Genomic DNA, 9609 nt, shown 5'->3' on the forward strand with positions numbered 1-9609 from the left:
GACAGCCATTTTCAAGTCTAGCCATAGATTTTCAAGCTGATTTAAGTCAAAACTGTAACTAGGCCACTCAGGAACATTCAATGTCATGTTGGTAAGCAACTCCAGTGTAGATTTGGCCTTGAGTTTTAGGTTATTTTGCTGCTGAAAGGTGAATTTGTCTCCCAGTGTCTGTTGGAAAGCAGACTGCACAAGGTTTTCCTCTAGGATTTTGGAAGTGCATAGCTGTATTCCGTTTCTTTCTATCATAAAAAAAACTGCCTAGTCTTTGCCAATGACAAGCATACCCATAACATGATGCAGCCACCACCCTACTTGGAAATATGAAGAGTGGTACACAGTGAAGTGTTGTTGGATTTGCCCCAAAGAAACGCTTTGTATTCATGACATAAATTTAATTTCTTTCCCACATTTTCTGCAGTTTAACTTTAGTGCCTTATCAAAAACAGGATGCATGTTTTGCATTGTGGAAGAACTACAATGTTGTTGTTCCATCCTCAGTTTTCATCTATCACAGCCATTAAACTCTGTAACTGTTTTAAAGTCACTGTTGGCCTCACAGTGAAATCCCTGAGCAGTTTCCTTCCTCTCCGGCAACTGAGTTGGAAGGACGCCTGTAACTTTGTAGTGACTGGGTTTATTGATACACCATCCAAAGTGTAATTTATAACTTCACRATGCTCAAAGGGATATTGATTGTCTACTTTTAAAAATGTTACCCTACCTATAGGGTGGGGGAGATCTTCATGGGCTATACTCCACCTTGTCTCAGGGTAGTAAGTTAGTGGTCTATTGATATCCCTTTGGTGTTATGGGAGTTGTGCTTTGSCAAAGTGGATAAGGTTATATCCTGCCTGGTTGGCCCTGTCAACTATGGATGAGGCTACAGTGTCCTCCGATCCCCCCCTGTCTCAGTCCTAAGTATCTATGCAGCAAAAGTCTATGTGCCGGGTGGCTAGGCACAGTCTGTCCTATCTGGTGTAATTCTCCTGTCTTATCTGGTGTRCTGTGTGATCTTAGGTATGCTCCCTCTAATTTGTTTCTCTTGAAATTGGGATCGGTGACCCTTCCACGGGACMGTTGAGCTAACGTAGGCTAAAGCGATTAGCATGAGGCTGTAAGTAACAAAAATATTTCCCAGGATATAGACATATCTGATATTGGCAGAAAGCTTAAATGTTTGTTAATCTAACCGCACTGTCCAATGTACAGTAGCTATTACAGTGAAATAATACCATGCTATTGTTTGAGGAGAGTGCACAATTTTGAACAGTTATTAATAAACAAATTAGGCACATTTGAGCAGTCTTGATACAACATTTTTAACAGAAATGCAATGTTTCATTGGATCAGTCTAAAACGTTGCACCTACACTGCTGCCATTTAGTGGCCAAAATCTAAATTGCACCTGGGATGGACTGGAATACTACATTATGGCCTTTCTCTTACATTTCAAAGATGACGGTACAAAAAAAATACAAAGAACGGTTGGTTTTTTCATTGTGTTATAGTCTCCTACATTCCTTTCACATTTCCACAAACTTGGTACCAAGAATATGCACCAAGAATGGTACCAAGAATATGCATATTCTTGCTACAGGCAGTTAGATTTGGGTATGTCATTTTAGGTGATTTTTTTTTTAAAGGGGCAGATCCTTCCAGCCAGCCAGAAAATAGGATCTTACATCCCAAATGAGACCCTATTCCCAAAGTATTGCACTACTTTTGACCAGAGCTCAATAGGTCCTGGTCAACAGTAGTGTACTACATAGGGAATACAGTGCKATTTCTGAGCCAGATTAGGGTTTTGTTCGAGGAGACAAGCAGGAAATGGATGTAGGATGTTTTCCTTTCCAGGAGCATCACAGCTGTGGACTAATTATACAAGTCAACTCAAGATGGTAAAGGAGAATAGCACTCTTACCCGCTGTGCCTCCCTGATGCTCTCCCCAGTGAGGAATCACATTCAGCTGAGAGAGAGAGTTAGTTCAAGCCTGATCACCAGTCCTTCAACACTTCAGCACTCTCCTCCACTTAGCATTAGTGTTAAGCGTCTTCATCTCATCAGCATGATATGCATTATGCATATAGTTTACAAGGCACTTATATTGCGTTAGGATGCAGGTATTCATAGAAGGTGTTACTGGCTTTTCATTAGGGAGCAGGTATTCATAGAATGTGTTACTGGCTTTTCTACTGTAACTACAGTACTTGGTTAGTGATGGAATATCTGTGTTCTTATGAACTTGTCTGAAATGCGTATGCTCTACTGACCAATTAAAGTGTGAGAAAATACTTGTGATCTTGTCAGATGGTTAATAAAGCACATAATATATATCCCCCTATTTTGTGGTTTTGTTGGATATACAGTATTTGTTTTAAATGGTCACTCTCTCTAGGCTTAATTACAATTGGAAGTCTGCTCTGGTATTCTGTTTTCTAGGAAAATGGTTCCAAAAACACTGTCTGGGTTTGTGCACACCATCAATTCTTCTCTGTGTATATGCCCAGTTCTTTTCTCAGTATACTGTAATTCAAGGATGAAACAGGACTTCCCTTGTTCCCTTACCTATAGTAATTATCAGTACAATATACTGCACTGTGGCTCCATTATTGTTGTCAGAACTGCTAGGCCTAGTCAATTACATAGTCATTTCTCTGGAATTGTCACTGTTTACCAACTTCTGAAGATCTTACAGGCTTCTCAATGTTTTCTCCTAATACACCACCAGGGATGGAGAGGAATGGAATATGCTACGTCTTTTTACCCTCAAATGGAAAATGTAGCAGTAAGAGAGATAAATATTTGACAGTGATGTCATGTGCATCGTATGGGATAGTGCTTCCTATCAGCCTGGGTGAAGATTACAGACACACTGAATAGGAACAGGTTCACTGACTGCACAATCTCAACAAAGTAAAATGATGCCCTCCTGTTTCAGCCAAGTTACATTTGTTTTTATTTTATCATGTGACCAAATATTTAGGAAGAGGTCAACATTTGGAGTCTATGAAGGAAGAAACCACATAGAACAACTGATTAGCAAGTTAGGTCCAAAAATGCTTGTATCTAACCAAATTAGATATTTTTAAGACTGCTAAATACATCAGTTGTGGTCTCTGTAAGCTGCAATATGAAGTCCTAAACATAGCATGAAAGTGCCTCCTTGTAGCTGTGTGGGCTAATATAGTCAAAATTGTTGCTTTGGGGAAAATTGTTGGTGAGTTGAGTCAATGGCTAAACAATATACACCATACATATGAGGATTACATTTAGTCCATTTTATGCATAGTATTTTGAATACATTGCACATTTGTGTGATTAGTCAAGTTGAAATTATGAAAAATGCCTTCCTCAGTTGGGTTCATCCCCCTCTAGGCCACAATTGAAGAAGTGTTTTRTTCCCAGGTGTAATGCAAGGCATTATCAATTGGATATGAGGTTACACCAGGGCCTGAGCCATTGTTAAAAGTGTTTTTTTTATAAGTACAAAGTGTTAGAAATGTCTCCCTATYCTTACCCCGTTCCTATGCTCAATTTACCTCATACCCATGGTAAGTTGTGCCAAAATGCCACATTTTTGGACAAGCTATGTTTACATTAATTGATTATTTCCAGGGATACACAACATCCTGAAATATATGTAGATATCTTTGCTAGAAAGAATGCTATATTTCCCTTGATGTAGTGATGCTGAATGTCAAAAATGGCTTAACATACCCCACTCTGCTATGTTTTAAGATACTAAACATTTTTGATGAATGYGAAACATTCATATTATCTATTGCATTAGGCTATTTATTACCACATTGAAGACTTCATTCAAATGAAACTATATATTGTGTTTCTTCTACAATTGGGTCAACCAACACTGAAGAATCCCAAAAGTGTTTTCGGGAAGCAGAAGCTCAAGGCGGATTTTATTAACTTCTATCAGACCTCTGACTGAATGTTTACTGAACAAAGGGGGGAGGCTGAGCACAGAGGCCCCCAAAAGACACAACACAAGATTAGAGCAATGATTTTACAACAGCCCAAGTGGTTCATGGGGCACAATCATTTTCTTTCTCTTGTTTTTTTTTCTTCGTCTGAAGATTTTCTTGTCAGAAGCACTCATGTTTAAATACATTTTTATGTTAAAGAGAAKATTTCAGCCTGACAAATATGACCCAATTTCTAGTCACTTTGAAGTAAGTGCTCATTGCTTATATTTTGTTGGGAATTTTGCAATGAGGTCTGATGGTGAAAAATAATTGTTTTCTTCCCATCCATATTGCATTTTATGATTATGGCAGTGAAACTTTCATAAGCACTTTTCACATTTTCYTTGAAGAGGAGCTAAACACTACATACAGTACCAGTCAAAAGTTTTAGAACACCTACTCATTCAAGGGTTTTTCTTTATTTGTACTATTTCCTACATTGTAGAATAATAGTGAAGGCATCAAAACTATGAATAACACATGTAGTGACCAAAAAAGTTTTAAACAAACGAACCCAGCCCCAGAGTTACCCAGAGGGTTAGAGGCAGAGATTCCCAGTGGAGAGATGGTAACAGGCCAATCAGAGACAGCAAGGGTGGTTCGTCGCTCCAGTGCCTTTCCGTTCACCTTCACACCCCTGGGCCAGACTACACTCAATCATAGGACCTACTGAAGAGATGAGCCTTCAATAAAGACTTAATGGTCGAGACCGAGTCTATGTCTCTCACATGGATAAGCAGAKCATTCCATAAAAATGGAGCTCTATAGGACAAAGCCCTGCCTCCAGCTGTTTGCTTAGAAATTCTAGGGACAGTAAGGAGGCCTGCGTCTTGTGACTGTAGGGTACGTGTAGGTATGTACAGCAGAACCAAATCAGAAAGGTAGGTAAGAGCAAGCCCATGTAATGCTTTGTATGTTAGCAGTAAAACCTTGAAATCAACCCTAGCCTTAACATGAAGCCAGTGTAGAGAGGCTAGCACTGGAGTAATATGATAAAAAATGTGGTTTGAGTCAGGATTCTAGCAGCCATGTTTAGCACATACTGAAGTTTATTTGGTGCTTTATCTATGTATCCAGAAAGTAGAGCATTGCAGTAGTCTAATCTAGAAGAGACAATAGCATGGATTAATTTTTTTGCATAAATTTGACAGAAAGTTTCTGATTTTTGCTATGTTACGAAGATGGAAAAAAGCTGTCCTTGAAACAGTCTTGATATGTTCGTCAAAAGAGAGATCAGGGTCCAGAGTAATGCCGAGGTCCTTCAGTTTTATTTCAGATGGTTGTACAACCATCAAGATTAATTGTCAGATCCAACAAAATATCTCTTTGTTTCTTGGGACCTAGAACTAGCATCTCTGTTTTGTCCGAGTTTAAAAGTAAAACATTTTCCCCCATCCACTTCCTTGTATCTGAAACTGTCACACCCTGGCCATAGAGAGGCTTTTATTCTCTATTTTGGTTAGGCCAGGGTGRGACTAGGGTGGGCATTCTAGTTTCTTTACTTCTATGTTTTCTATTAATTTGTTTTTGTCAGAGTGTGGTTCCCAATCAGAGGCAGCTGTCTATCGTTGTCTCTGATTGGGAAGCATACTTAGGCAGCCTTTTCCCACCTGTGTTTTGTGGGTAGTTATTTTCTGTTTAGTGTCTGCACATGACAGAACTGTTTTGTTTTTTCACMTTGTATTTTGTTCGAGTAATAAAGAATCATGAACACTTACCACACTGCGTTCTGGTCCATGCCTTCCGACGTTACAGAAACACAGGCTTCCAGAGAGTGCACGTTTGGGGCTTCACCATGTTTCATTGAAATGTACAGCTGCGTATCGTCCGCGTAGCAGTGAAAGTTAACATTATGTTTCTGAATGACATCCCCAAGAGGTAAAATATAGTGAAAACAATAGTGGTCCTAAAACGGAACCTTGAACTCCGAAATGTACAGTTGATTTGTCAGAAGACAAACCTTCCACAGAGACAAACGGATATCTTTCCGACAGATAAGATCTAAACCAGGCCAGATCTTGTCTGTGTAGACCAATTTGGGTTTACAATCTCTACAACAATGTGGTGATCGATGATATCAAAAGCAGCACTAAGGTCTAGGAGCACGAGGACAGATGCAGAGCCTTGGTCTGATGCCATTAAAAGGTAATTTACCGCCTTCACGAGTGCAGTCTCTATGCTAGGATGGGGCCTAAAACTAGACTGAAGCATTTTGTATACATTGTTTTTCTTCAGGAAGGCAATGAGTTGCTGCGCAACAGCTTTTAAAWTTTTTTTTGAGAGGAATGGGAGATTCGATATAGGCCGATATTTTTTTATATTTTCTGGGTCAAGGTTTGGCTTTTTCAAGAYAGGCTTTATTACTGCCACTTAGTGAGTTTGGTACACACCCGGTGGATAGGTAGCTGTTTATTATGTTCAACATAGGAGGGCCAAGCACAGGAAGCAGCTCTTTCCGTAGATCAGTTGGAAATGGGTCCAGGATGCAACTTGAAGGTTTAGAGGCCAAGACTATTGTTTCGCACGCCTCTGAGAAGGAACGCAACACCCTGCTGCAACTCAACGTGAAGCAAAAGAGCTATGAACTGTAGGTGCAAGAAAGGACGACAAAGGCAGAATTGACCGTATACTAGGATTTTGTTCCTTACCCGGTAATATGGGGAAAAGGGGCTGGACGGAACCAAAGCAAAGAAAGTAAATGTCAAAGRTCCCCCTCTCCTATCTAACCACTACTTACCTAACTTAGCACCGCATGGTGCGCTAACCAAAATACAGGGGGTGGTCCGCCCAGGTCTTACCTAGTGTGCCTAGACAATGAATATACTACAGGTATATGTATGCCCACGGGCCTCTTGCCTAAGCACTCCCTAGGTGCCTTCCCCTTCCCCCCTGGGAACAAATGAAACAGAATATCAAACAATTGCTCAACAATAAGAACAAAGGACATCAAATAATCTCTATCTGAGCAACAACCTCACACAGAACATACCAACTGCTCCCAGTAACAACTAACACAGTACCTTCCAACGACCAACATGCTAACCCTCAGCCATCAACCTCCTCTCTCAGCAATGATCTATATAACATTCAATCTCTCCAGCAATGCTCTCAGCCTACAATGATCTAAGCCTGCATATGATCTCTCTCTTCTGAACAACAGAACACTGGTTTTATAGCTTCAGGTGGCAATGGTAATTAGAGACAGCTGTATCTTGACGAGGGGCGGGGTCAGCTCTCCAATTATCAATTGGGGCCGACCAATCAGCTGCTTGGGGAGATTTCAGGAAGCATCTCCTGAAACACACACACTTAAAAACAAACTACAACACAGAAACTGGGAACGTAACAACTATTTTCATCAATGTGTCAAAATATATAGCATTTAAACCTTGAGTGTGTCGCTTAATCCTAGTCCTGGCAGTGTTGTGCAGACTCAGGACAATTGAGCTTTGGAGAAATACGCAGATTTAAAGAGGAGTCCATAATTTGCTTTCTAATGATCAGGATCTTTTCATCAAAAAAGTGAAAGCCATCTCTCTTGGGGAATGCGATTTTTTTAGTTAGCTTTGCGTCAGTATCAATTTTTTTTTAGGATTGTTCTTATTCTCCTCATTAAGTTTGTAAAAATAGGATGATCGAGCAGCAGTGAGGGCTCTTCGATACTGCACGTTACTGTCTTTCCAAAGTAGTCGGAAGACTTCCAGTTTGGTGTAGCGCCATTTCCGTTCCAATTTTCTGGAAGCTTGCTTCAGGGCTCGGGTATTTTCTATATACCAGGGAGTTAGTTTCTTATGACAAATGTGTTTTGTTTTTAGGGGTGCGAATGCATCTAGGGTATTACGCAAGGTTAAATATAGTTCCTCGGTTAACCGATTTTCCTCGGTTAACCGGTTGTACAAGAATTTATAGCACGTCTTTTGATGAACCTTGGTTGGGTTCTGAGCAGATTACTTTTTGCGATTGCAAACGTAATAAAATGGTGGTCCAATAGTCCAGGATTATGAGGAAAAACATTAAGATCCACAATATTTATTCCACGGGACAAGACTAGGTCCAGAGTATGACTGTGGCAGTGAGTAGGTCCGGAGACATGTTGGACAAAACCCATTGAGTCGATGATGGCTCCGAAAGCCTTTTGGCCTGGGTCTGTGGACTTTTACATGTGAATATTGAAGTCACCAAAAATGTGAATATTATCTGCCATGACTACAAGGTCCGATAGGAATTTAGGGAACTCAGTGAGGAACACTGTATACGGCCCAGGAGGCCTATAAACAGTAGCTATAAAAAGTGATTGATTAGGCTGCATAGATTTCATGACTAGAAGCTCAAAAGACAAACGCAGTCATTTGTTTTTGTAAATTGAAATTTGCTATCGTAAATGTTAGCAACACCTCCACCTTTGTAACCATGAGGTGAGATCTCACYGTAAATTCTTCAGGTTTAAGCCATGTTTCAGTCAGGCCAATCACATCAAGATTATAATCAGTGATTAGTTCATTACTATAACTGCCTTGGAAGTGAGGGATCTGACATTAAGTAGCCCTATTTTGAGATGTGAGATATCACAATCTCTTTCAATAATGACAGGAAAGCAGGTCTTTATTCAAGTGAGATTGCAAAGGTGAACACCGCCATGTTTAGTTTTTCCCAACCTAGATTGAGGCAGACCCGGTCTCAATGGGGATAGCTGAGCTGACTACACTGACTGTGCTAGTTGCAGACTCAACTACGCTGGCAGGGTGGTTAACAGCCTGCTGCCTGGCCTGCACACTATCTCATTGTGGAGCTAGAGGAGTTAGAGCTCTGTCTATGTTCATAGATAAGATGAGAGTACCSCTCCAGCTAGGATGGAGTCCGTCATTCCTTTCGCAGGCCAGGCTTGGTCCTGTTTGTGGGTGAGTCCCAGAAAGAGAGCCAATTATCTACAAAAATTTTATTTTGCGAGTGGCAGAAAACAGTTTCAACCAACGATTGAGTTGTGAGTCTGATGTAGAGCTCATCACTCCCCTAACTGGGAGGGGGCCAGAGACAATTACTCGATGCTGACACATCTTTCTATCTGATTTACACGCTTGAGCTATGTTGCGCTTGGTAACCTCTGACTGTTTCATCCTAACATCGTTAGTGCTGACGTGGATAACAATATCCATATACTCTCTTCACTCGCCAGTTTTAGCCTTAGCCAGCACCATCTTCAGATTAGTCTTAACGTCGGTAGCCCTGCCCCCTGGTAAACAGTGTATGATCGCTGGATGATTATTTTTAAGTCTAATACTGTGGGTAATGGAGTCGCCAATGACTAGGGTTTTCAATTTGTCAGAGCTAATGGTGGGAGGCTTCGGCGTCTCAGACCCCGTAACGGGTGGAGGAGAGACCAGAGAAGACTCGGACTCTGACTCCAACTCGTTGCTTAAAACTTGTTATGGATAGGGGGCAGAATTTTCACATTTGGATGAAAAGCGTGCCCAGAGWAAACTGCCTGCTACTCAGTCCCAGTTGCTAATATGTGCATATTATTAGTAGATTTGGATAGAAAACACTCTGAAGTTTCTATAACTGTTTGAATGATGTCTGTGAGTATAACAAAACCCATATGTCAGGCAAAAACCTGAGAAAAATCCAACC

At 40.7% G+C, this 9609-nt stretch overlaps 1 pseudogene; it reads right to left on the minus strand.

Annotated features, from left to right (window-relative positions):
- Nucleotides 1–7481: 7481 nt before the first annotated feature.
- LOC139028864 (uncharacterized) lies at nt 7482–8251 on the minus strand (annotated as a pseudogene).
- Nucleotides 8252–9609: the final 1358 nt, after the last annotated feature.

The sequence above is a fragment of the Salvelinus sp. IW2-2015 genome, linkage group LG15 (genome assembly GCF_002910315.2).
Source record: "Salvelinus sp. IW2-2015 linkage group LG15, ASM291031v2, whole genome shotgun sequence".
Lineage (NCBI taxonomy): Eukaryota > Metazoa > Chordata > Actinopteri > Salmoniformes > Salmonidae > Salvelinus > Salvelinus sp. IW2-2015.